At 42.8% G+C, this 25,997-nt stretch overlaps 1 long non-coding RNA gene across 1 annotated transcript in view; it reads left to right on the top strand.

Moving 5' to 3' along the window:
* The window catches only part of LOC146789576 (uncharacterized), a 52,943-nt gene that overhangs the window by 1,027 nt on the left and 25,919 nt on the right, over positions 1–25,997 (top strand). Inside the window, exon 2 of the long non-coding RNA XR_014969829.1 lies at positions 5,336–5,440. This is a non-coding gene — a long non-coding RNA (uncharacterized LOC146789576). The remainder of the gene's footprint in view (positions 1–5,335; positions 5,441–25,997) is intronic.

Raw genomic sequence — 25,997 nt, 5'->3', positions numbered from 1 at the left:
TGAACGGAAGGTTTCTCAACTTGAGCGCTAGCCACCATCCCCAAACGCCCGCATTGAGAAATCTCGCCGGGATGTGGTCTGGAGTAAGATTTTCCTCGCTCGTACTCGTCAACTTAACATTGGTGAGTGTGAGTGAGAAAAAAACTATGCTCCGCAGAGTTTTTTGGAACTCCGCGCGCAGTGGTAAAAACTCTGCAAACCGCGTGCGGAACGGAATTTTACACCCAAGCCTACGAAGTACAATGAGAATACAAGCCTCAGCACAGCAGAAAAGAGCTGCCTGAGACCACTATGCAGTGAGAGGGCTGGTTTGACCAAATTTGCCAGAGTTCCTTTTGGCTCTCAGTCCGGCCTTGAATGGCGTGAAGTAATTCAGCTGAAACCATATTTTTATTTTATCAGCAATTAACAAGAGAGTGTACTTGCTGAAAATTAGATGCATGAATAATGTCATTGCAAGTTCTATAATATCTAACAAGAGGAGTGCCGCTCTCTTGGAGACACCATTCCTTGTATTAGAAGGCCTCAAGCCACCCCCGTAGCCAGGGGTATGTTTTTAGAGGAACATGGCCCCCAGTAATGACAATAACCTTGAAGAGGGGCACTGAGTGTGAAGTCTCTCACTGTAATGTGAATGGAAAAATGTTACAATATATTGGGGTTTTAAACCATGCAATATATTTTGGTATTTTTATTTGATTATTGGGATTTTTCTGGAAGACAAAATTGTGAGAAACAGTTGCTTTAAAAGGACACAACACTACCTTTGTATTCTATAGATCAGTGGTATAATGCTAGATATAACGGCGCCACTTAGGAACAATCACACATAAATCCATTATGTACAGTATCAACATACGGTGCTGTAAGGTGAGGAGAACCACCAACCTCCCCCAAAATTGTGGCCAAGGCCAACATAAAGATTAGCAAAATCCTCAGCATGCGTCTGCAAGGTAATGACAAATAACAATGCAAGTCTACACAAATTATAAACACAGTGTTCGAAATCTTCTTTTTCTTTTATTCTTTTCTTTCTGTTATTTCATAACGTTCTTAATCAGCCAACACGTGTTTCGTCGCAAACAATGGGAAATCGTCCTGCGACTTTCTCAAGGCTCAAATGTCATAGGTAGTAATTTTCCAGGACCGGACTGACTGATTGATTTGCTGACTGATGACGAAGCTTAGCGAAGGGTTCATATTTGGAGTGTACAGAGATCCGATACAAAACATTTGGAAGCAGGAATACTAGACTCGGATTTCCTTCTGAGGCATGTGGGATGGAATTATCACCACATGGAAAATTGCTAGCACTACCTTTGTACACAACGTGGTGAGAGGTCAAAACAAATCCAGAGAGAATTTGTACTATATCCACAAGAACATCTGTGGCAATTGAAGGGCAAATCATGTTATTTAAGCACATTTAGGCCAAGATTATGAGTATCCCTGTATCAGTGCAATGTTTATTGCACCCAATAAACACCGATACCCTGCGGTCCAGTACTTAACAGTGTGATAAATAGCACCCATTGTGAGGTTTCTCCAGTGAAATGAGGAGTATAATATGGATTTTGATGTTTTATGCACAAAATCCACATGGACCAATATTTACTGGCCCTTTTCATCGAGTAGATTTGACATGCCGACATTTACCTGGGAAAAACTCTGATGTGTGCAGAAAACTCTTACCCACTTGTAATTGCAACACTCATACAAACAGGTGTGTGCATGTGTGCTGCAATTTACCAAGGTGTTTAGAATAGAGACCTAAGTCTGCAATATCAATATCAATAACTACTAAATATAATGTAATGCCATTTTACTGGGCCTTGCTCAATATATTTGTTGTATTTTTAGTAAGAGAGCCAACATTTCTGGGCTGGCATATTTTTATTGAAAAAACATTTCTCAGTAAGGAAGTATCTTAACTAGTAATGTGGTGGCGGGTGAATGGAATTGTTAAGAGATTACCCAACTAGCAATGTGCCACCAATAACACTGATCAGTAGAATCTTTCCCCTAGGATATTTTTAGGAAATGAGCACATTTAATGGAAAGCATACTGGATCAGTAATATTGATCAAAACTTGATCAAACATTGGCTTGATCAAACAATGGCCAAAAACTGTAAATAATGTATTTATTACAATAAATGTTGTTGTTCCCTCCCCACCAACTCCATTAATTGTTTTGTAAAGTAGTGCAAAATTGTGTGCTTTAAAGTATATTGGACCAGTAATAATGGTCTAACTAAAAAATGCTTTAACAACAACTTAATCTCATACGTTGCCTTTTTCCCACTTGTCTCTCTCTCTCTCTCTCTCTCACTTTGCTCTTTTATGCTATTAAATCTCGATTCATCAGACAATCTGTCCTCTGCCTCTCTGGCTGCTTGATCCACTATCCGGTCTTTCTCTGTATCTGTCTATTCCTCTTCCTCACTTTCTTAGTCTCTGTCTCCCCTCTTGTATTCATTTGTCTCCAGTTCTGTCCCCTTCTCTCCCTACAATTCTTTCCTTATCCACTCTCTATTTTCACCTCACTCTCTTTCAACAACCCCATACTGCTCATTCCAATCTTTCTTTCTGTTCTACTCCTCATAACTCCCATATACACCTTGTCCATCTCTTCCTTGTATGTTATGTTTGTTTTTCTTTTTTCCCTTCTATGTTACGTATTGTCGTTCTCAATTTTCCTCCTCCCGCTTAATATTCACCTCTTTGCTCTTTATCCTTATCTCATATTTTCTTCCCATGCCTTCTTTTTATTTCTTGCTCTCTCATCATTTTATAGAACCCATTCCTTGTTTCTCTTCTCACTGTTTGTCACCTCTTTCTCCATCATGTTCTTTCGAGCAGACCTCTCCCTGTGTCCCTCTCTGTGTATATCTGCACCCACAACTTTCTACAAATGTTCCTGTTACTTTTCTCTATAGGTCCATTTGACGAGATATTCAGTTGTAAGAATTGAGAGCAACTTATATTAAGTAGAATCTATGGAAACATTTGGAAAGGGCATGGTACGTAGTAATCACTATTAAACTATGCTACAGCATAACATTTCATGGGAGTTTCATCTGTGCTTTCTCCCAAACCAACCTGCTCATCGTTAGGCAGTGTGTTCCTATTTGTGGGGAGACACTGGACACAAAAAGTATTAATACTTTTTGGTTTTAAAATGCAAAAACAAAAATAGCATGGATTATTCACCCAATGAGGCAGAAGAACCATGCATTTTTCCTTTCTCTACATGAAATTACAAAACGGTGCTGGTGTGGACAAATACAGTATGGACAAACACAGCTATTCAGCTTCTTAATATAAACATGGATGTTTAATGCAGTAGTGGACAACAGTGGTAGATACAACTATGTGTCACTTATTTGTTCTAGAAAAGCATGAATTGCAGCATCTGCTGGCAGAGATTATAGACAATATCCCGATGAGGTTCTCAGAGCATGGATTGATCTAAAACTGCAGCATCTCCTGACCTGGAAAGGGATGGAGTAGTGAAATTAATCCAACTATACACCACGTTTTTATCCAGAGAATGTTCTCATCAAGTACATGAAAATAAAAGACAAACTGGCACTTAAGCTGTCTAGCATGAGGGTATTGACATGGAATGCAGCAAAACATGTTTGCCTAGAGTCACCATGGTATATTACACTTTTGTGTAAGTTTACATTTTTGGGGAATTCAGAAACTATGAGTTAATAGTAAGGTTATGACTGTGGATACTCCACAGTTGAGGCGGAGAATTATTTACATAAAAAGATAGACCTGTCATATCTTTGTATGTGCTGAGTTCTCTGCCCTGACTGCGGAGTCTCTGCAGTCGTAAACTTACTATTAACTCATAGTTAAAAAAAAACATAAACTTACAAAAAGGTGTAAGTTTACCTTTGTGAATCAGGCCCTTTGTCTTTGAGTTTTCTCCAAAGTGAGGAAAGCCAGAGACTACATGCATGAACCCATGGCAAGTCTGACAGAACATATGTGACAGTCCACAGACCTGCTAAAGTTGACATGGGAGGAAGAGAGCAAACAGATCAGTTGCTCTCATAGTCCAACAAACTTCAGTTGATAGCAGTTCAATTATGATCAGCAGGGGCATGCATCTAAAAATATTGCTAACAACTACAAAATCTCTTAGCTTATGAAAGAGCGCTTTTAGTGATGCATGTGGGCTCACCACTCACACCAAACATATGCAACAATGTGCAAATAGGATATCAGGAATATTTGAAGGTGAAAGGAAAGTAGAACGAACAAAAGAGGAATTCAGGTAAAAACATGCATCAAGGGAAAGATCTTCATCGCCAGACTCAAATGAGTACCTCAGTCACTTGGTAGGCTGAGCTCCATATCACAGCAGGTGGAAATCATGTGGAAAGCTTATCTGACTTACCCAGTGATTCCCACAACATGGCGTTATCTGCCAGAAATGGAAGAAGAGTTTCTCTCTATGAAGGAGGGAGTTGTTGTGTAGTGAATTATTAGAGACGAAGGTGGCTAGCACCCAGCAAGCCTGCAGTTTGGATGTTGAACACATTCTTCTGCTCTTATCATGGGAGGGACGTCACAAGTAAAAGGGTGCTATGAAGAGCAGGACAGTGCAGGGAAAGCATGATGGGAGAAAAGCTCTCCCGGAGCAACAAGCATGAGTTAAAATGTATCTTGAATATATAAAAGTACAAGAGTATATCTACGTCTTTAAGCTTCATTGGAAGGGACAGTGAAAATCAACTCGCAGTAAAAAGGGCAGAAATGTCCATGCATACATAATACTGGTAACATAAATTGGCTATATTGCATCTGTCTTAGAGGTGAATATAAATGTTCATCAATTACTAGACATTTAGTTGCCTTAATGAAGGGTCTGACAAAATTTGGCTCTGGAAGCAGAAAAGTCAGTGTGCTCACGCTCGTAGGTTTATTAACAAATGATAGTTTTTAAGATTAAATACATCTCCATGAATAGCTGAGTGATAACTGAGTGGTAAAACAAAAGTTGTGTCAACAAGGACTAGTTAGCACACCCTACCTTGGTATTACTAAACCTAGGGACTGATTTAGACAAGTTACTCTGCCACAAACATAACATAATCACATAAAAAGCACACCAAATCTCAGTCTTGTTTTAAAAACTCTGATTATCCAGTTTGTGGTCCGCTCATAACATTTCTTTTTTGCAGGCTCTACATAAGGATCATGTTTGAGTTTTCCTAAGGTTTCTCCAAGTGAGTCTTATATGTGGGTTTATCAGGTAATTTATCAGTCCCTTGCCTTACCTTGTTCTCTTGTCTGGTTCTTGTCTTTGTAAATATCAGTTGATACCTGTACGCTGTGGTTGATGAGGCAAGGAAATATTCCATCACCAGGAAGTAGTGTACCGAACTTCCAGACTCCCAGGAATGCAAGAAGAAGCAGATCAGGTAAGTTTTCTCTGAAGACATACCAGTGTGATTCCTCTCTGTCAACTCTGATTCAAGAACCACCACCGGTAGCTTGTTGGAATTGTTGGGCTAGACAAACCACTCCCAAAATTGCCACCATCGTATGAACTTCTTGAAACTTCCTGGAAGAGGACCCATGAGAGTTCTCTGAACCTTACATCTTGGGAACCTATGCTAAACCTTAGTACTCATGACTGTTCACTGAATTCTTGGGGAATCAGTGAGGATGAAAGCAAGGATGTTGTTGATGGTGGGGTCTTATATGAAACCAAAAGAGACTGCCTGTTTCGGTGAGTATTCTTCAGCCCTAGTTTTACAATTGCCAAATGGTATGGCATGATAGATTAAGGTTATTCTCTGTACTTGAAAGTCCAATTTTCAGCTTTAACAAGGATTAAAAATGCAATAGGTCTCACATTTTTTGCAGTTGGAGTTGGAGTTATTGGCATTATAAATGCCAGTGTTTTTTTACCTACCCTTGTTGCAGGGTGCAGTACCATATGTGGCCAAAAGAGGTTCCATGGGACCTGCAACATGGGTAGTTAAAAAACATTGGCATTTATAAAGCCAATAACTGCAACAAATGTGAGCCCTATTGCATTTTTAATGCTTGTTAAAACTTAAAATTGGACTTTCAAGTACTGAGTATTGCTTTAACCTGCCATGCCAAGATGTAAAGGTCCCATGACCTCTTTTGGCCACGGATGGTACTGCACCCTGCAACATAGGTAGGTAAAAATCATTGGCTTTTGTAATGCTAATAACTCTAACTCCAACAAATGTGAGACCTATTGCATTTGTAATGCTTTCCTAATTTGCTAACCATCATCTTGGAAATGGCTTTTTGTAACGCCAGACTTCGCCCTGATTTGAGAATTCATGATGTTCACATTCACTCAAAAGAAGCCCAAGTTTGACATTCTGCGGTGTTCTGGAACTCCGCTGTTGCACTTGTGCAGCTCGCAAGAAACCCCTCCTAGGCTTTGATGGTGTGGCAATGCAGGAGAAGTACTGGCTGCAACGTCCAACATGCCCGTGTAAGACCATCCACAATGTGCTTAGTGAGTCTGGGTGCTATTTTTGGTTTTGGTATGGGAACCCTTATTTGCCATTATTTGAGATGTAAAAAAAAAAAAAAGAGTTGGGAGAGCAGCGCACAACAAAACGCGTGCCCATAATTATTTCAAATGTAAACAAAAAAAACAACGAGTTGGATGAGCCACGCACAACAAGACTTGCGTCTGCCATTATTTCAGATGTAAAAAAACCAACCAACAAGTTGAGCGAGCTGTGCACAACAAGACACACAGCCACCATTAGAAAAAAAAAGGCGACCGCCATTTTTACTAATGCGAAGTGGCATGCTGCTGTGATTTATAAAAGCAGCTGTCTGCTGTGAGAAAAGAAGCCAAGCCTACCATTGTTGCTAATTAGAGTGACGTGCCACAGTGCTTTAAAAAACCAGGCACCTGCTGTGAGAAAAAACAGAGCCGCGGCTGCCATTGTTTGTATTGTGCCCGTGTTGTTGTTCATATGAAAGCGGGCACCATGCTAAAACGGTGCGCGGGCGATGAGGAGTAGACCGCAGAAAAGTGGTCCCCCCCTGGCAATGAGGAGCAGACAGCCGAGAGTTGAAAAGAGGCCCCCTGCAGGAAAGCATGTACTGCGTGCAAAGTAGAAAGTCATTCAAAAAAACATAGTGTTCACAAACTAATACACACTGAGAAACAACACACCTAAAAGGGCCAGTACTTATAGGAGGTTAAAAAGGAGAAAAGGAGGTAATCAGGGAGGACTACTAAGCCTATTCACAAATCAAAAGCAACCATTTAGAAAGGATTGTAACCAGTGCTTAATTTGTAAAATTTGAAGTGCAGGTGCTCAAATTATTGTCGGAGGCCACACCCACCTTTCTTTGGCTCCACCCACTTCCTCCACTGGCTCCACCCACTTCCTCTATTAGCTCCACCCACATCCTCAACTGGCACTGTGAAACGTCAGATGAATTTCAGCAAGGGAGCCTGCCTTCCTCATAATAAGGTTTTGATAGGAGGCTCCCCTGCCCTGTGAACATTTTGAAAAAGATTAAATCAAAAGTGCATTTAAAGCACAATTTTGGAATAAATTAGATAAAATCACTAATGCATCGAACAGGGACAATAATTCCAGTGCTCTATGTGCTGATTTGGGGAAAGGACAATACCGGGGTAGGGTATGCCCTTTTTAATAGTCCATGCCTGCCACCCGGCGAGTTCGTAGGCGAGTTTGTAGTGGGAAGCTGACCACTATGGTATGGTAACAGAATATGTTGTCCGAATATAATGCAGGTAAGGAAATGGACCCCTTGCTGATGCAGGCTTGATATAATAAAAATAACAGACATAGTTGATGTGCAGTGGGCCCCTCACACCTAGACCAGGTGTCTGTGCACCAGTAATGCCGGGTCTGGTGGCTTAGTGAACTAATGTGCCCACTATAGGGGCCTGTGTTCAACCACATGGCCACAGCTTCAAACCCCACTCCTTTCATCCTTCCAAGGTCGATAAAATGAGTACCATTGAGTTGGTAACAATAAACATCTGTTCTTCAGCTCCAAGATGCCTTTCGGGTGAGCGTGCGCTTTACAAATACACATGTTAAGTTATGTAACAGATGTGTCCCTGCTTACCGATCGTCAAGGTCCTCATTTTACCCGTCTTTTCCTCTCTGCTGCCTATCTTTATACCTCCACCCTCTCAGCTTCTTCCTCCTTTTCACTCTCTCCATCCTATCCTCTTTTTCCGTCTCTCACTTCCCTCCTCTCTCTCTTACTAGGTTCTCATTCATCTCCGTTCAATATGACATCCTTATTTCTGGACCCATTCTCTTGGTCGTTCTTTGCCCCTTTTCCTCGTCTTTATCTTACTTCTGATCCCTCCCACCCAGTATCTCCTTTTTCCATTCAATCACTTATTCCGCTCCTCCTCTCGTTTCTATATTTCACCCCCTCATTTTCCTTCGTCTTTTCTCTTCTCTATTTTTCGTTTTTCCTCTGGTTCCATTTCCCCTGTAAATGAAATATAAACACGGAACTAACAAGGCCACCGTCGCGCTGCGTTAAAAAACAGAAAATCTGAGCAGAAGGCCTTTAAAATTACTTCAGCCGGTGCAGGGCAGGATGGGCACACCTGACCCACCTCTATGTCCCGGTGCCTCTGCACCGGTCGCACCACAGATAGCTAGGTGGGTCCCTGAATTCTTTAAGGAAAAGACAGGGAATGTTTCCGTTTTTGAGGAACTTAACCTTCATTTTCGAAGGCTAAAAATCCCTGACTTTGATAGACTCTTGCTTTTTTTTTTTACAATGTCGCCAAAGATGGTTTTGGCTCCACAATTTCCACTGAGAATCATTTATTGCCTCAAAGGTCACTAAAATGTAAGGGGGAGCCACTAATTTAACCTTAATGGACGGAGTTATTAACCAAATGGAAATAACAATAATATACTTTTTTGCTTCCAGAGAGGCATTGTGTGCTTTCATTCTATGTATGTGTCGATATTTTGATTGAAATAAAACACACAGAACCTTTTTTTCCAATTCTGTCAGTGTCCCTGCCTGCAAGCACATCTTGCACCCATGCCACTGTATAGGACCAAAAGCTCCCACATGGCAGGGCACAGGTCAGGCTGAGCCTAGGCGCTGTAAATCCATGGCTAACCGCGTAAATTTGCTTAGCTTCCTGGTGCTACCAGTATTCTCGCACATTTGTAGAGGACATTGTTAAATTAGTGACAAGGAAACACGAGTGCACAACGTATGAAGGCGAGCTTTACATTAATGCACTGTGCAAATAAAATAATTTTTGAGTGCACGAGAAAACTTTTAAAGCTCAACACTACTCGGCGAGCATATGCTTACTTGTTACTCACTTAACACTTTTCTGTACAAACGTGCGTGGAGACGAGCAGCACCCAGAAGGAACGCATTCTACGCAGATTGCCAAGGATTTACTGTACAGCGCCTAGAGACAGACTGACTCAGAGGCGCGCCCGCAACACACTTCGCGAACTGGGCTGGCTGGGGAATGAATGGATCGGATGGTGATGGGGATGGCTGGGACTGTGGACGGGCCGGCCAGGTGCCAGGGACCAGTTGAGTGGACGTGGGTGGCCGTGGGACTCGGGACTGGCTGGAACTCTCTCTGTGCACTGCCGGCTGCTGCGCAGCTAACTGTGTCTGTCTGATTGATTAGGGCTTGCCTTAGGCCTGTCAGGAGGCCCTGTCTCACCGGGTGCTGCTGTTGCCACCCTGGCTAACTCAAGGCTCACAACGTCGCTCACAACGTCGTCCGGCCGGGTTAATTGAGCGGAGCCAGTGAGTGAACGCACGGCCGTTGCGTTGAATGAACCTCAACCACCACCACGATGACTAGGTGCGGGTATGCTGGGGCGTGGCTCTGAGGCGCTGGCGCTTGCGCAATCAATCCTCCACAATAATCTTTAAAAATCTGCGCAGCGCACAGCCCCAACCCAGAGAACCAAAATCCAGCCCTGCCCAACAGTGTCCCGCCCACTAGGCCGGCGGTGACACTGCAACATTTAGAGCCGCGAGCGAGCAGTCAGTCAGTGAGATGAAGAATGGAAGTGACTACAGTGTCTCCGGAGTCGGATGAGAAGTAACACTAGAGATTTCGTTCAACAGTAACACCGTCACTCACTGTCTGTGCCACTGCCAAGTCCCGTAGCGATAGGAAGTAAGTAATAATTACTTGTATTGAAATCAATTACGTGCACCAGCGTCAGCGTGTGTACTGTAGACCCGGCCCTGATAATTAGGTGCCGGTGCTAAGCACCGGCACAAATTAAGCACTGCGTAGATCACAATTTGTGTACTAAAAAAGAAATAATGCTGTTGGTCAAAATGTATGTATTTTTTCAATAGTTACATTGCTGTTAGGGAAATACGCAGCTGCCTTCTTTGAAAAAATGTTCTTTAAATGTATTTGCCCCTCGTATGTCTTGCAGGACTGTGTATTTTTTCTTTCCTCTGGTATTAAAACATTTGAGTGTAAGTTGTTTTTACCCATTTGAAATCTAATGTGGTTAGTTTGGTTTTCATTTCTTTTGCTACGTCAGACTGAAAACAACATTTTGTTATTTACGTAAGAATTCTGTGAAGTTGCACTCAGCAGAGCTTCTGTTATGAACTGTGCAGGGCCCGGGCAGAATACTGATGTCTCGTTCACTGTGAATAGACACATTATTTATTTTGACTCTTAACCCGGGTCGCGTAGCCCGGCAATCAGGATTGTACATCAGAAGTTCGTCATCTGCAGGGGAATTTGAAAATGAGCCCCGAGTATGATCGGCCCAGTGCACGGTGGTTGCACTTTTCCTAGCATGTGAGCTACGGTGCATCTCCACCATTAAAGTACCACACAGTAGCACATCATGTTACGAAATAAAAATGAAATAGTTATTATTTACTTACTGCCTTTTGTCAATTACAGGCCTGGTTCTGCGCGTCACGCTGATAGCTTCCTCGAATGACTGCAGCTGCGCATTATGGTGGGGCGGGCGAAAAGTCGGGACCTTAATCCGCATTGGTCAGTCCGACTCAGGAGGAAACACTTCCAATTCAAGGTCAAGGAGGGAGGACGAGTCCCGGGCTAACAATTCATCATAAAGCAGGAATGCAGCATTGATTGGTAACGGCTGTAGGGCACTCTTGCTACCATGGTTTACTTATGCTGAGCTGAGGCAAGGATGTCACATCATCTCACCAGCTGTTTCTGGTGCTCGATGTGCGGGTAGAAGATCGTTAACTCGCACTACTAATCATATGTTGTTGTCGCATGCACTGTAATAGGTAGACCCGGCCCTAAGAAATAAGTGCCGGTGCTAAGCACCGGAAAGCACCGGCACAAATCAAGCCCTGATAGTAACAGGAGCCAATTGAAAAGATGGGAGGAAAATGGGCTTCAAGTCCATATCTGAATACGGCATGTCTCGAAGAGACAGAGAAAGCGCTGCCAAGGCGAGACCTAACAACTTAGCAAAGCCTCCATACTTGTCATTGAGTTGTGGTGTAAATGAGAACAAAGTTTCTTGTTCTTCACTGGAACTTTCATTGGTACCCTTACCACTAGGACTCAACTCGAGCACAGGGAATAGGCTAATTCTCCGTGGGCTTCTAGAATGTCAGTTGTCTTGTTGCTACAGAGCAGTAATGCTTATAGGTAATGCGGCAGACTCAGACATGAAAATGCTGCTTTTTGTCAACAATTTCCCTATTTGCTTGTTGAAGGAAATGACCCCCTCCCCCCCCGAAAAAAAAGCCTGTGCACATTAAGATTAGTTTGTTAGACTTGCTTGGTAATATGTGAAGTGGGTATTATTAAATTGTCCATTGCCGATTTTCGTTCCAAGCCCACTCCCAAATGCTCCATTAAAACTTTGATACGTATTTCGTAGGGTAACAACTGTTTTTCAGGTTAATATCCCTTCATCAGGTAACACTGTTAAAAGAGATTCATGCTTTTGATTTTTCTTTGTTAAAGTAACTTTTTAGGATGACAATAGGCTTTGAATGTATTTGTAAATGGTACTGAGATCCAAACCTGAGAGGGAGCTGGCAGTTTTCTCACATTTCTGATTCTTCCTGTTTGCTGCTTGGATGCACGGTAGAACAAGAGGATACCTATGTGCACAATAGGTTAAAATAGGTTTGAGGTTAAGATCGGGGAGGACAGGAACCATGTATGAAAATGACCATGTGTCACAACATTTAGAGACAATTTGATGGTCAACTTTATCAACCTTTTTGTATTCACCTATACTAACCATTGAACCCCCATACAGCACAAGACTTTTGGCATGATTTAGTACATTCTTTGGAGTTGGATGGTAACTGAAAACAGTTTGACATCTGGTCATGGTAATTAAACAAAAGTTTTTTCCTCCTGTCACTACATCATAAAGCAAATTCAGGCTGCTCTGGGACGGTTCTCTGGCAGTCTATTTTATGCAGTGCAGATTCTGCTCAAATGACGAGCACAGAGCATAGTTTTGGAATGGGGAGAGGAGGGGGGTAATACAGATGTTGGGGGTCAGGGGAGTGGCAGGAAAACTGATATTTTCTTACATTTGGATAGGGAGGAGCGGCCATGTTATGTATGGCTCACTTATCACTCCTATGTCCATGTGTAGCAGTTGAAAACATTTTGAGGGCCGTACATAACATAAAATTATGGAAAAGTATGAGTAAAAAATGAATTACAGGGATATTTTTCACCTACCGGCTCTGAGTGATATAGACAACATGAACTTTGCTCTCAGCTATTTCATGTCACTCAGAACCCATCGCTATAAAACGTCCCCGTTATTTACTGTTACCCATCTATAAATCTATATATCTGTGCTGGTGTAAATTCCACAAGTGCATTCCTTGATGGAATTTGCTCTCCTTCCAAAGATTAGAGGATTTTCAGCTTCCACCACATTCTTAATCAGGCCTACAGATTTGGGTGTTAATGGAAAATACACTAGTGCTAATTGCCAACCACTTTCATGGCTGGAACTTGATCTATCATGGGGGCAGGATGGCGGAGAATATTTTGCAGACAGACTCTCACCCACTTTAGCACTTCGTCCAGAAATCAGAAGAATCTCCATTACCATCCAGCTCTAAAGCAGTTATTTGGTTTGCATGTGACTCTAGCTTCAGCTGCATCTCAACAATGGTGGTCTGTCAGAACTGGTGGGTGTGCATGTCTTTACAGCATTAAAAGGTTTACAAGAGCATAATTCAGCAGCGTAAAACAATGCATCCTGAGCTCCTTTATGGCCAAACGATTGATTATTTTGACAAACCTTTACAATCGTTTCTATTTTGTCCTGTAACATTTTTGCAGCATCTTGCCTTTGTGTCCTACCTTTAATACACAGAGCGGTGCAGCAGTATGTAGATCTAGGGTCTTTAAATTTTGTAACTTGTGGAATCCTATTTTGTCTACAAACTGTTCGGGGAACACGCTGTCCAATTCTTTGAAGTCGCACAACTCATAAAGCCAGTTGCAAACGTTTGTGGGTTTCAGTTCTCGCTCGTTTTCTGTCTCTTTTCGGTTTAGGACCAAGGAGAAGATGACATTATTCGAGAGCCACTCAACAGCGCCTTGTACTTTAGAGGCCGCCTTTTTATTTCTGCCTTCAAACAGAGATGAAAGATTGTAAAAACATTTGCATTTTTCCTAGGGGATTAATAGCTCACAGAAAGTTCTTATTATAATTCCTTGCAGCAGTTATTTTACTACTTAATGGGGATATTTACAGGGTCATTCTCTTCCTGCCATAGACTTGCGCCCTCATAAATCGTGTCCGTGAGTCCTTCTATGTTCTTTATAGATCTAGCTGTGTGTTTAAGGAGCTGAGGTGAGTGTGTTTTGATGAACTACTTACACCGGAACTCAGATTAAGGCCAAGTGTACTTTTTTTTTTCAATGAAGACTTTACTTGAAAAAAGTGGGCAGCCTGCCAAGGTTAGCTTTTTGAGTCTATTAGCCTCTGCTCACTCGGTGCTCACATCTGTCTTCACTAACATCCCCTTGGACCCCCAAGAACACCACACTGCTTACAGCAGTGGAGGGAAAGTAAAAGAATTATAGGTCCCAACTGTGGAGATAGGGCAAAGAACTGTCCTCTTTACTAAAATTAACTCATGGCAGGAAGTATTGTATTCCCTGTATTTTTCTAACCCAAATATCCGGCTTGTTGAATGGAAAATAATTTTCAATGGACCCGGTCTGTGCCTGGGAGAGTGGTTATTTAATGCACAGTGCTGGCAAGGGTATTTCCAGCTCTTGTTTTAATGACATCTTTCCTTGCAGTGTTTTTGAAAGTCAATGAGGAATCTGCTTGAAACTGCGAGGGACTCTGCAGAGAAAGTTAAATGGAATTGAGTTCGAAGAAACCATCAAGATTATGTCTATTTTACTTATAAACTATACCATTAGTTCCCACTAGATAAATTATGTTTAAATATATATTAAGAAATATCCATTAACTTAACCTTACAGTGGCCTGGAAACACATTTGTACAAAGCCCTACTAAACTCAAGAGGATTTCAACTAAGTAGAACTGTTAAATTAAGACAATGGCTATAATATCCCTGCACTTAAAAGTCCTATTCATTCTGCATTTCACATACTGTAGCATTTCCAGAATGCATTAGCAAATGCTGAAGACAAAAGAATTCTGCATTGTCACCAAGAAAAAAAACCTGAATTATTGGCGATGCTGAACAAACTCTGATGATGTATTGTAGGAAACTGGCTCTGTATATACTATACCAAAATGAGGTATTCTGTGTGCAGAGTCCAGTGGAACCCTAAAGGTAGGCAGCATTAAAAGTAGAAAGCACCTTACTCTCTATTTGTGGTATTGTGGGGAGCAGTAAGGCTTTATCAGAGGGTAGTGTTAAGGATTTATTTTACACACTCAGGCAAGAAATGATGTCACACACTCAAAGACTAAACTCAGACCAATTTGTGTGTATAAAAGTATTATTTAGTAATATTTATTTTCTAGAACCAAGCAACGCTGGCACAGCTAAGTGTAAATTATACTTTTCAAGGCAAGAAGCTGAATGAAAATTACATTGCTACAGGTTTATAAATACTTTGAATACAGTGGAAATTAATGTTAGATTCTTTTTTATTACTTTTCAGATTACTTTATCGATTACTTTTTCTACTCTACCAAACCAACTCCACACTTAGAACAATTTTCACAAGAAAGCAGACAATGCAGTCCTACGGGGGATGTGAGGTTATTGGTTTCAATGTAAGTACTTGGGTTTGGGAGTTGGCTTTCTGGTGTTAGAACCAGGGTTCCCCCAGGGTCAAGGATGCACTCTCAAAGCACCCTCAGCGACACTAGGGCGGCCGGGTGCAGAGTGCTAAGACCTAATGTTATCCAATAGGGAACGGGGGCCTCCGGTTGGTGGTTGCTCACGAGCAGGCCACAAGGTTGTGGGAGCAAAGCTGGTGTTATGCTTAGGACAAAGGGGGATCCGAGTTAGCACCCAAAGTACACCTGCTGAGGTGCAGGGGCAGCTGGGTGCAGGGTGCTGTTTTGGTGCCGGGTGCCCCGTTGTTTTCAATGGGGAGTCTCCGGTTGCAACAAAGACTACAGTCTCAGGGACGAAGATCTTCTGGAGGTGACCACCGGTTGGAGAGGCAAGTTGGGATGCCTGGGGATTCTGGGACACTATAGGTTGGGCCACCCTAGGCCGTGGGACGGCGGTGCAGGGGTGTCTTTAGGCATCGGGTTTTCTTACCAGCTCCGGTCGCGGTCGGGGGAAACCTCCAGATGGGATTGCAGGCGTTGATTGTAGATTCGAGGCAGGTCTGAGATCACCAGATTTCAGGTCAGGATCGCTGGGGAGACCTTCTTGTGGTGTTGGGCCAATCAAACTCTGGCTGTGGGCGTCGGGGGCGGAGTGGTGCAGACTCGCGGATTTGGCCAGAGCCAGAGTCTGTGGGTGAGCAAATCCGATGCTCATGGTAGACAAAGTCTTGTTTTTGGAAGGCAGGCAGGTCCTTTGGTTGCTTGAGGGCTGCTGGCTGCAGGATACACTGGGATTTCGCTAGAGCAGGTTCGAGTTGCAGACAGGATGGTAGGGCTGGAAAACAGTCTTTACTCTGAAGTTTTTACTTATTAGCACATTTTCCACGCATTTTGTAGATCGTAAAGACTGTTGGCATGCAAGTCTTTACTTCGCAAGACAAAACCATACATTTGAGGATAATTAAAAAAGGGGGCTTGGGGGTCTCCCCCCAAAAATATAACATGTTCAATTACTAACAAATGTGTATACGAAAAATGGAATAAAAAAATGAAATATGAGTTAATGTATACATTTTCAACAGTAGGTGCCATGTTACACTGTGATAGAATTTTTCAGCGGCAGTAAGTGTGGTAAAAGTATGCAAGGTAGTGGAATGCGTGGTGAAAGTGTTTGTAATGTAAATGCGTGGTAGTGCTATGTGTTGTAAAATTGCGATGTAAAGACATGCGTGGTAAAGGAAGGCGTGGTAATGTCATACAGCCGGTAGGGCTGGGGCCAAGTCAGTGGGCGTCCTCCTCTTCTTAGTTCAGCACGGCTTCTTCAGTCCTTCTTCTTCTCTTCTTCTGGTCAGTTCTTGTCTGAGAAGGTTCAGGATTGCCCCTAAATACTAGATTTAGGGGCATTACAGGTACGTTTACGGTCGGGACCAATGGGTCCCTTCCTTGGGGTGGGTACACCCCCTATTATGCCACCCCCAAGTGGGAGGAGGGCATATGCCTCACTCTGGTTGGATGGGTCCCCCCATCTGCAAGATGGCGGGGACTGAGAGTTGTGCTTTACTTGGCATCCCCCACCTGAGGGGTGGGGTTGGCAAAGGTGGGCACACCTTCCATCCTCACTTAGTTTCCCTGCAGATGTTCCCGCCCAAAGTGGGGGTCAGAACCAGTGGGGGCCAGTTGCTGGAAGCAGCAAAGGCTTGGGGTAGCTCAAAGGCGGCAAGCCTTTAAAGCTTCCCCTTCATGGACCCTTCCCATCCTGGAGGAGGAGGCTTTGCACCTCATCCCAGGATGTGCATCATTTCAGACCCCCGAAAGCAGCAGGTTCTCAACCCAGGGGTCCAGAAACATGTCTGGTGGTGGCTCTTTGAGTGCATTTTTCATTAAATCCCACACTGGCATCAGTGTGGGTTTAATGTGCTGAGAAGCTTTATATCAAACTTCCCAGTTTTCAGTAAAGCCATTATGATGCTATGGAGTTCGTAATGACAAACTCCCAGCACCATATACTCTTAATGGCATTACTGCACTTACAATGTCTAAGAATTGGTTTAGACCATGTAGGGTAGCAGGACTCATGCACCTGTACCCTCACCACTGGTATAGTGCACCCAGACAAAAGGCTGGTTGATCTATGCCAGGGCAGTGGGTTGTAGGCATGGCACACAGGGATGTGTGCCATGTAGACTCTTCACTTTGTTCTGCCCCAAAAAGCGTAGCCTGCAATGGCAGAGTGTGTGTGTGTGTGTGTGTGTGTGTGTGTGCAAATGTACAGGGCCTCTAAGGGTGGCACAATAAGTGATGCAGCCCTTAGTTCGAGGCCGTCCCTGGCCACAGTGCCCTTGGTACCTATTGTACCATTTACAAGGGACTGACATGTGGCCAAAGAGTGCCAATTGGGTTTTGTCTTAATGCAGTTTAGGGAAAGGACATAGACCCTGGATACCTGGTTGTTAGTCACCCAGGGCACACTCAGTCAAAGTACATCAACAGTTTGGCAAAAAGTGGGGGTAACCATGCAAAAAGAGGGCACTTTCTTACATGTATACACGACTGTGCATCATCACAGGTATGCACGTATTCATCATGATCCTGTGAAGACCCTATTGTGATGAGCAGGACTCTCACATGCTGCTCCATGCTCACATGCATATGTCAGGACAGGGTTGCCATTTTTTTTATTTCCCTTTCCGAGATGGTAGACTCCCATCTTGGAGCAGTCCATGTTTTTTTAAAAATGGACAAAAGCCTATTTTCCAATAGGAACCATCCAGTTGCAAAGTGCACCTGACAGCCCTTCTGAAAATGTAAAAAAACAAACAAAATGGGACACAGAGGGGCGTGAGAGCAACAGAGGAGTGGGGTATGGTAAGTAAATCTGCTAACAAGCAGTGACAGCATTTGGTGGAGAGGTGGAGCACCAGCTGGGGAATATTAAAAGTTGTACAATTGTACTGAGTATGGGCACCAATAAAAATAGTCACAAACATAAACAAAATCCTGGCACCAAAGCTTGGTTCATAGAGGGATCACATATCACGTTCCTGTAATTAACACTTTGATTAAAGAATAAAAATTGGTCAGTGGGGATTATCTTTTGAGATCTAGTCCAGGCACCTGATTCTGAGAAGAGAAAACTGATTTGAAAGAAATCTGCTGCAATAGGGGTAACTGATGCTTAATACTTAATATAGTAGTTTACATCAATGCAACCATCTTGGTGAGATGATACCACCATGGAACGGAGGATGAATAAAGTGTTAAGCAGCGTTATTTCACTCACATCCCTGCCATACATCATGTTTCTGAGTTGACATAAATGACGATATCAAGAATGTAAAGGTTTTTCCCTCTTAAATGGCTGACTCTATAAAACAATTTTGTATGCCTTTTTTGTAGTTTAAACTTTTTTGTTGTGTGAACATGGCCCAAGTGCATTGGAGCATTTTACATAAGCACCAGATTACATTACACAAGGTCATATTCCCTTTTTTTCTTTTTAGGCACAGGGAGAGCAAGTGATTTGCCCAGAATCTCAGGATGGTGAATTAGTGCCACAACTCAAACCTGGTGATGCAGTTTGAAGGTCGGCAGCTCTGGCTGTTAGGCCGCATCTCTTCCCCAGTGCCTATGATATATAATTTCTTTATCTAGTGAAGAGATTACGAAGGAGACTGTCATCTACATGCAGACATTTTAAGAAAATTAAGATATGTTTATATCTTTTCAAATTAAAATGTTTTTATTTTGAGAAGGGGCACATTAGAGAAGTTTAATATTGGTCAGGGGAACTCCTAAGAGTATCAATCGGACAGGCACATAAAGGCAATGATGAAGCTGCACACACTAAGATTAGGGTTACTTCTAGATTGCAATATAAGTACAAAGCTCAAGTACTTGTTAAATGTATCATGGATAGAGACTGAAAAATTGAGATTTAGGGCCTTATTTAGAGTTTGGTGAAGCAGAGGTACAGCTGTAAATCAGCTGTTCTTTCACCCCACAAAGCGTGTGGTTCCCCGTGCTCTGTTTAGAGTTTGGGGAAAGTGGGAAGTTTATACTGGCAGAACCACGGCTGGCTCAGCTAGTGGAAATGTCTGTCCTGGATGTCATTTTCACCAAGGGGTCTCCAGGTCATAGTGATGACTTCCCACCCTATTAGTGGTGGGACCTTTCTCACTAATTTTCCCTGCTCAGATCCACCATTTGAGGCATGGCAAATATGGGCAGAGAAAATGCAGAATGTCCCCCACGCACACAGTGAAATTTCCCTGTGCTTCTAGACCATTTTGTTTTTGTTTAGAGAAATCAAACTCCCACCTAGGGAGGTTTTCTCTAAACAAAACAGCTTCCCCGGCGGGCTCTTTTACCATGGCAGCTCCCTTCACAGCACAGAGAATTCCACCAGGCAGGAGGTGATCTCTGAGCAGGACAGACCATCCTCTATCAGGCTGGCATAGCCTCCTTTCCTGTAGACCAGCGGACTGTCAACCGGGATCTAAATTACCCCATAATCAAAAATTACATAAGAATATTTCAAATTGTCCATCAAGATTAGAGACAGGATTAAAACAAGCAAAAAATCAGAATAGTGAAATCAGAAGTATAGCAGAAGAGATGGAAGCCTCATCAATAAGTGTTTTTGGCCTGCATACTTGACCTATTTAATCTCAACTTGGATCTAGGTGATAGTTGTCTCATGGGAAAGAAAGCTACTTTCTTAGTGGTTAAGAAACAAAGAAGAAAATAATGTTAGCAGAAAACAACTGGGAAGAGTTGCAGTCACAAATGTGCTCTCCCCATTAGTAAACATAAAATCAACTTGTGGATAGCGCTTATGTAAGTGTTATGATCTCCTTTTTCTGTGTAATGGCTTCCATTTGTTGAATAAAAATCCTCTCTTCAGATGATAGGTTACAAAGCTGGTTTAGTAATGTAGATTTTTGTTTAGTGTGCAGTGGTATTTTAAAAATTGTGCTTTGGTTGAATGAATTTCTCATGATTTTTAAATTACATTGATTCGAAAAAATGGGCAGGGAAAACAGTACTCACAAAAGGCATTCAAGATTCAACAGATAAAGAACAAATATACAAAATGCATAAACATCAATGCTGCAGGAAAGTAAGACGCTTGGAATCTGTAATTAAGTAAAAATGACAAATCTCTATCAACACACTGCATCCAGGATCTACAAAAAACAATGGGCCTCATGTACAAAGGGTTTTAGCGTTCGCAAACCCCTAATTCGTAAATCTAAGCGTTTGTGAATGCTAAAACCCTTTTTAGATGTACTAAACACATTTAACCATTCTGGAAAGGTTTTCCGAACTGTTAAATGGGTTTAGGAAGGCATTAGATATCTCTATTTGGAAGGGTCGTGTTAGGGACCTCTCTTCTAAATACTGATTCCTTATGGTGTGTATTAATATTTTGCCACACGAAATCCTGTTGCCGTGCATTAATATTTTACCACCAACTCAAAGGTGGCGGTAACCCATTCGCCCACAAAAAGGGTCCCCAAGGGACCACTTCTCCCTGTGAATGGTTACAAAAATATTTTATAGTAGTAAGACCATTGCTTACTCATAAAAATTTTTGTAAAACGTTTCATCTTTTTAAATACATACCGTTTTCCTTTTCGGAAAAGGAGCTGCAGTTAAAAAAATATTGTTTTATTTAAAATCAATTGCAGAGGTCGTGGTTGGCTGACCACAGCAGGTTTCCTGTGGTTGTAGCCAATCATACTGTTGGAGCTGAACCCCAATATTTTACTGAAACCCAATAATGTATGCATACTGATTTTTACCTCAGGCAATCCAGCTCTGTTACTCTTGTTGATCTTGTTGGCAAGAGACACCACCCTCCCCGATATTAAACCTACTGGTTAGCAGAGTTCTATATCATAAATAAGCTTCAAAGATTAATTATAGCATTCTTAATATAAATGATACAGTAAAATGCATAGATTGCCATGAAGATTCAGATACAGAAAACACAAAATGTGAAATTTAGAGCCAAAATCCCTTCTCTAAGCAGTTAAATCTCTCTAAATTCAAAGCATCAATCTCATTTAGAGTAGGGACATCATTCTAAGGGAGCATTTCTCCACCAGTGACCCACCCACCAAAGTTTATCCACCCATCCCCTAAGTCCCCACTTTATTTACTAGCTCAACTGTTTGCTCCACCAATTTTAACGAGTCTCATTGACAGGCGCCTACAAGCTCTAATAGTTGCAGGTTCATCACATTGGCCTCACCATTTTCATATATCCACAGGTTCATCACACTGGCCACACCTGCATGGAACTCCACCTTGGCCCTGCACACGTTACCCAGGCACCCATATAGGACTCAGTTATAACCCAGTTGGGGTGTAACTGTTACCTGTTCATTGTTACTCGATTGTCTTGTATTGATTAAATAAAATAAATTTGATACTTGTATAGCACACTACTCACCCGCAAGGGTCTCAAGGCGCTTGTACGAATACCGCTGTGGAACCCATCCTGGCTTTCCCTGTGAGGCGTCCACTCCTGGGCACCCCCAAGGTGGAGGCCAGGCATCCTTAGCGTTGTGGGGGCTGTTGTGGAGATTAAGCAGGCTATTGCCCAGAGTTGCAGAGTGGGACTCCATGATTGGAATAGGCACCGAGGCGAGAATTATCAGGTCCGTGGAATTTTTGAGCCCAAGACCCGCCGAGGCGGGGAATTGAACCCTGGTCCCGGGCTAGACCTCTGCATCAGGGTCTGCCGCTCTAATCATTGAGCCACACTTCTCCATTGCATCTGGTTTGTATTTTGGAAACTCAATAAAAATTGTGAAAAAGAAATGGGTAAGGGAATCAAATTCCTTGGCCTCCATCCCTCTTACCCACTTGTTTCAAGCATGCAGTACATCATGGATGCAAGCTTCAAATGGAACAGCATCTGTTCTATTACTGTGTTTAAACCTGTGCAAGTACTGAGCTGGCTTCAGCCCAAAATCATCTTATCAGAGCTTCCTTCATCTGCACATATATAACACTCAGTGGCTGTGCAGTTGATTGTAGTTCATACATAATAATTTCCTTATACTGCTTGACACTTTCACACTCACATAAGACAGCACTGCTTTTTGTCATGTCCATCACCATGTACTGTACCAATTCACAGCAATAAATCACTCCTCCTCAACTGAACAGGCATAGAATAACTGAAAAGATCTGACACATGCCACTGGCCAGTGGAGGACTTTAAGTTAGTTCACCACTGCAGGTTGCAACAAACAACATACTATGCCCACTTCTTATAATCTCACAATGATAATCAGAGATGGGATGATATTGCTAAAGTTCATCCCAAAACATCCATCCACTATGTCGCCTCCAAACTATGCCTGCTCAGGATCATAAACTTCAAAAAGAATATCTCAGAATTGAAATCCCTGTGCAGTAACCAGCTTAGTGGACTATGATATTAAGAAGTTCCATAAAGGGACCTGCAAAGCTGTTCAAAGCTGCTATCTATATAAGCTGTGGCCCTGCCTCTCTATCGTACTTTTTAATTTTTCCATCACAGTGCTAAGTGCTGCATCCCATAGCATCATAACAGCACCCCGGAGATCATCATGCTCAGCATGGAAACGCTTCCCGCACACAATCAAAACAAAGATAACACACTTGCAACCACACACCCTACACCGTGTAGCATGCTTCCCAGGTAGGCAAGAGCTTTTCTGCCTCACAATATGGGTAGTGCATGTTATTTAAATGTTGGGAAATAATCCAACACAATAGTTCAGTTCCATCTGTGGGCAAGAGATGTATTAAAGTAGATGTCTTAGGCTGATCAATCAAAGCTGAGCTTACAAGCAATCTCAAAACTCACAAACCATTCAAAAATATATTTTCCTTCCACAGACATGCACAAGCTCTTTTGGAATCTTGACAGGTAATCCTGGAGAGTTGGAAGTATGATCACTTTTCCCAGATGTAGCTGTCTCTCCTGCCAATCTGAGCTTCTCTTTCTCTGGAGCTATCCTCTCTCTCTCCAATTCTTTCCCCTTTGCTTTTTTTCCTGCCTTTCTAAAATACCTTTTCCATTTCTCCCTCTCCTTCTTTCTTTCTTTCTTTCTTTCTTTCTTTCTTTATGGCCCCATTTTTCTCGTCTTCCCCTCTGACTTAACTCTTGTTGCTGGCAAGCTAATCTCATCATCTCCTTCTCAAACTTCCTGGCCTTGTCCTCTTCCTCAGCCTTAACATTCTGATGAGGCAAATGCAATTTCAGAGTCTCAGTTAGATTTATTCCTCCTAAGGCAATAACTTCAGGAGTCGATGACAGTTGTACCCTAGAAATCAGGGATTGTGATTGTCTTAGGGAAACATTGGAAAGCAAGTTTGGGGATGCACGTGGGGTGTGCCTTGTGAAAACCTACACTTAAAAGCCTAAGAAAGCCTGGCAAATCAGCACTGGGTTTTAAGGTCTACACCAACCAACCTCATATTTGTCATAGTACTGTGTAGCTTTTAAGGAGTACAAGTTGAACTTATAGCTCTGTTGTTGGAACTGGTTTTGAAGGATCTGACACAAATTGTTGGCAGTTTTAAGACCATGTTCGGGGAGGCACAGGCAAGCATAGGCTACTGGGACTCAGCCATTGGAGCTTTGTAAATGTGCCTCAGATGTCCTGGGGTCCATCCTACAATAGCTCAGCAAACTGGGCCAAGTACAACCCCATAAGCACTTAGCCCTCAGAGGTAGTGATGGCGAGCAAATCTCTGGGTTCTCGGGGAGGTAGTGGGAGGGTGCTCAAACTCGAGACTCAATAACTGCCATGTAGCACAATAACTAAATGTGCAACTGAGTGCCTTATTTAGATGAGAAAAATTCTATAATGCATAGACTTAAATATACTCTTGCCCTCCATTCACCCCTTCTTCCCAGGAGCCCCTTTTCCATCCCCTGGCTGCCTGAACTCCCTCAGCATCAGAAGGTAATGAATGCAAGCAGGGGGTCTCGACAGATGTCAGACCTGCTTCTGGATCAGCAGGCCTACAACACAGCTGGGGGGGTTAGAGTGGCACAATGACAGCCAGGGTACACCTCTCAGATGTGGCAGTGGTCACTGCACAGGCGCTCACCCCCACAGGTGCAGTTAGTGATTTATGTGGTGATATACACTGCGGGCACCACTCCTGGGTTTTGGTGGTGATGTCCACCATAGGCACAGCTGTAGTTTTCGGTGGCAACAATCCACCACAGGCACAACTCTTAATGTCAGCAGGGTGAACAGCCATGAGGCGTCTTCTTTGAACAATGGTAAAGTCACCTCTCTATCTGCAATTCCCTGTCAGAATCGTACTTCTAAATAGACTGCTCACATGCTTCCAGGGTATGAAGATAACCCTCCAGTCTCATTCACAGTTTGATTGATTCACAGCACCTGTCTCTGGCTGCTGAAATGTTGGCATGCTCCTCCCTCAGCAGGTAGGTTGGCTTCCCAGTGCCTAAGCTCAGAGATACAGCTCGTCAGCATGGAAAGAGTCCAGGTGATATCTTATCACTTATGGGAAGTTGACTGCGAAGCAGACACAATCTCTTTTCGCACAGCAGTTCAAAGAGTACTCTGTGATGCACTCCCTTCCTTGGTCAAAGAAAATTTGATGGGGGAACAACAAATTGGTCAATGGCTCCCTTTTATATAATTTTAAAGCAGACAGGAGATGTGGATTGTCAGTCTTCACTTTCAGAAGTGGTTTGAGGTGTTTCTTCTTTCAAGCGTCCTCTGCAGGGTACTCTCCAGACACAGCTTTTGCGTAGAATGATGCTTCTGACAGCAGGGTAGTATCCAGCCTGGAGCACCCACAACAGATGCACAAAGAGGTGTGAACTTTCTGTATCTAGTTATCAACAACTACCCTTAACAGTGATCAGGGAAGAGACAAAAGTTTGGGGTAACCTGAACGGGTCTTTTTTGCTTTGACAATACAGACAGCAGTCCAATCACCCTTTAAATGATAAAGCTAGAGGAAGGCTCATCAGCATGTCCTTTCAGCAAAAGGCATACGTTGATTCCTAAAAGATCCTTGTCTCCTCTGCCCCACTTCAGTGTCTAGGTCTCCTACCTCCAGCTTCAGGATAGACAGGAATACACTTTCACTGTCTAGGAAAACAGCCTAACTTTCATCATGTGTACAGGAACAGGCCAGACACTCCCAAATGAAACCCATGGGTCTTCCTTACTCTAGTTCATGCATACACTTAATACTTGTACCTCAAAGGCCACATACACAAACGCACAAAATACACTTGGGATGTTAGCAATAGAATCTGGGTTAGCACACAGAAGCAGAACTTTACACAAATCACCCATTCACATGAAACAGGTAGCTCTCAGTCATTAGCTCTCGCATGTGAATCTGGTTTGGGGTTGCAACTCTGCCTTCATAGAAACATTCTCTCATCTGACTGTGGGGACTGAGGTGTACGATATACCCAGTTTGACATTTCTTCAAACATAGTCTTGCACTGTAAAGTGGGACCAGATTCCGAGATACACCCCTGCACTCAGATATCACAAATACTGGTGACCGGAGAAAGAGCTTTTATCCTTTCCATCACAGTGCTGCCAATGTCCTCCAGGTTGTTCTGGAATGTGTGCTCTGCCACAGCAATATAGTCACTGCTCCGTGAAACATTTTGTGCACCGATAGAAGGTCTTACATCAGCAGACG

Source organism: Triturus cristatus, chromosome 10 (genome assembly GCF_964204655.1).
Source record: "Triturus cristatus chromosome 10, aTriCri1.1, whole genome shotgun sequence".
Taxonomy (NCBI): Eukaryota; Metazoa; Chordata; class Amphibia; order Caudata; family Salamandridae; genus Triturus; species Triturus cristatus.
Note: the sequence above shows the minus strand (reverse complement) of the source record. Positions and strands in the feature narration are given on the sequence as shown.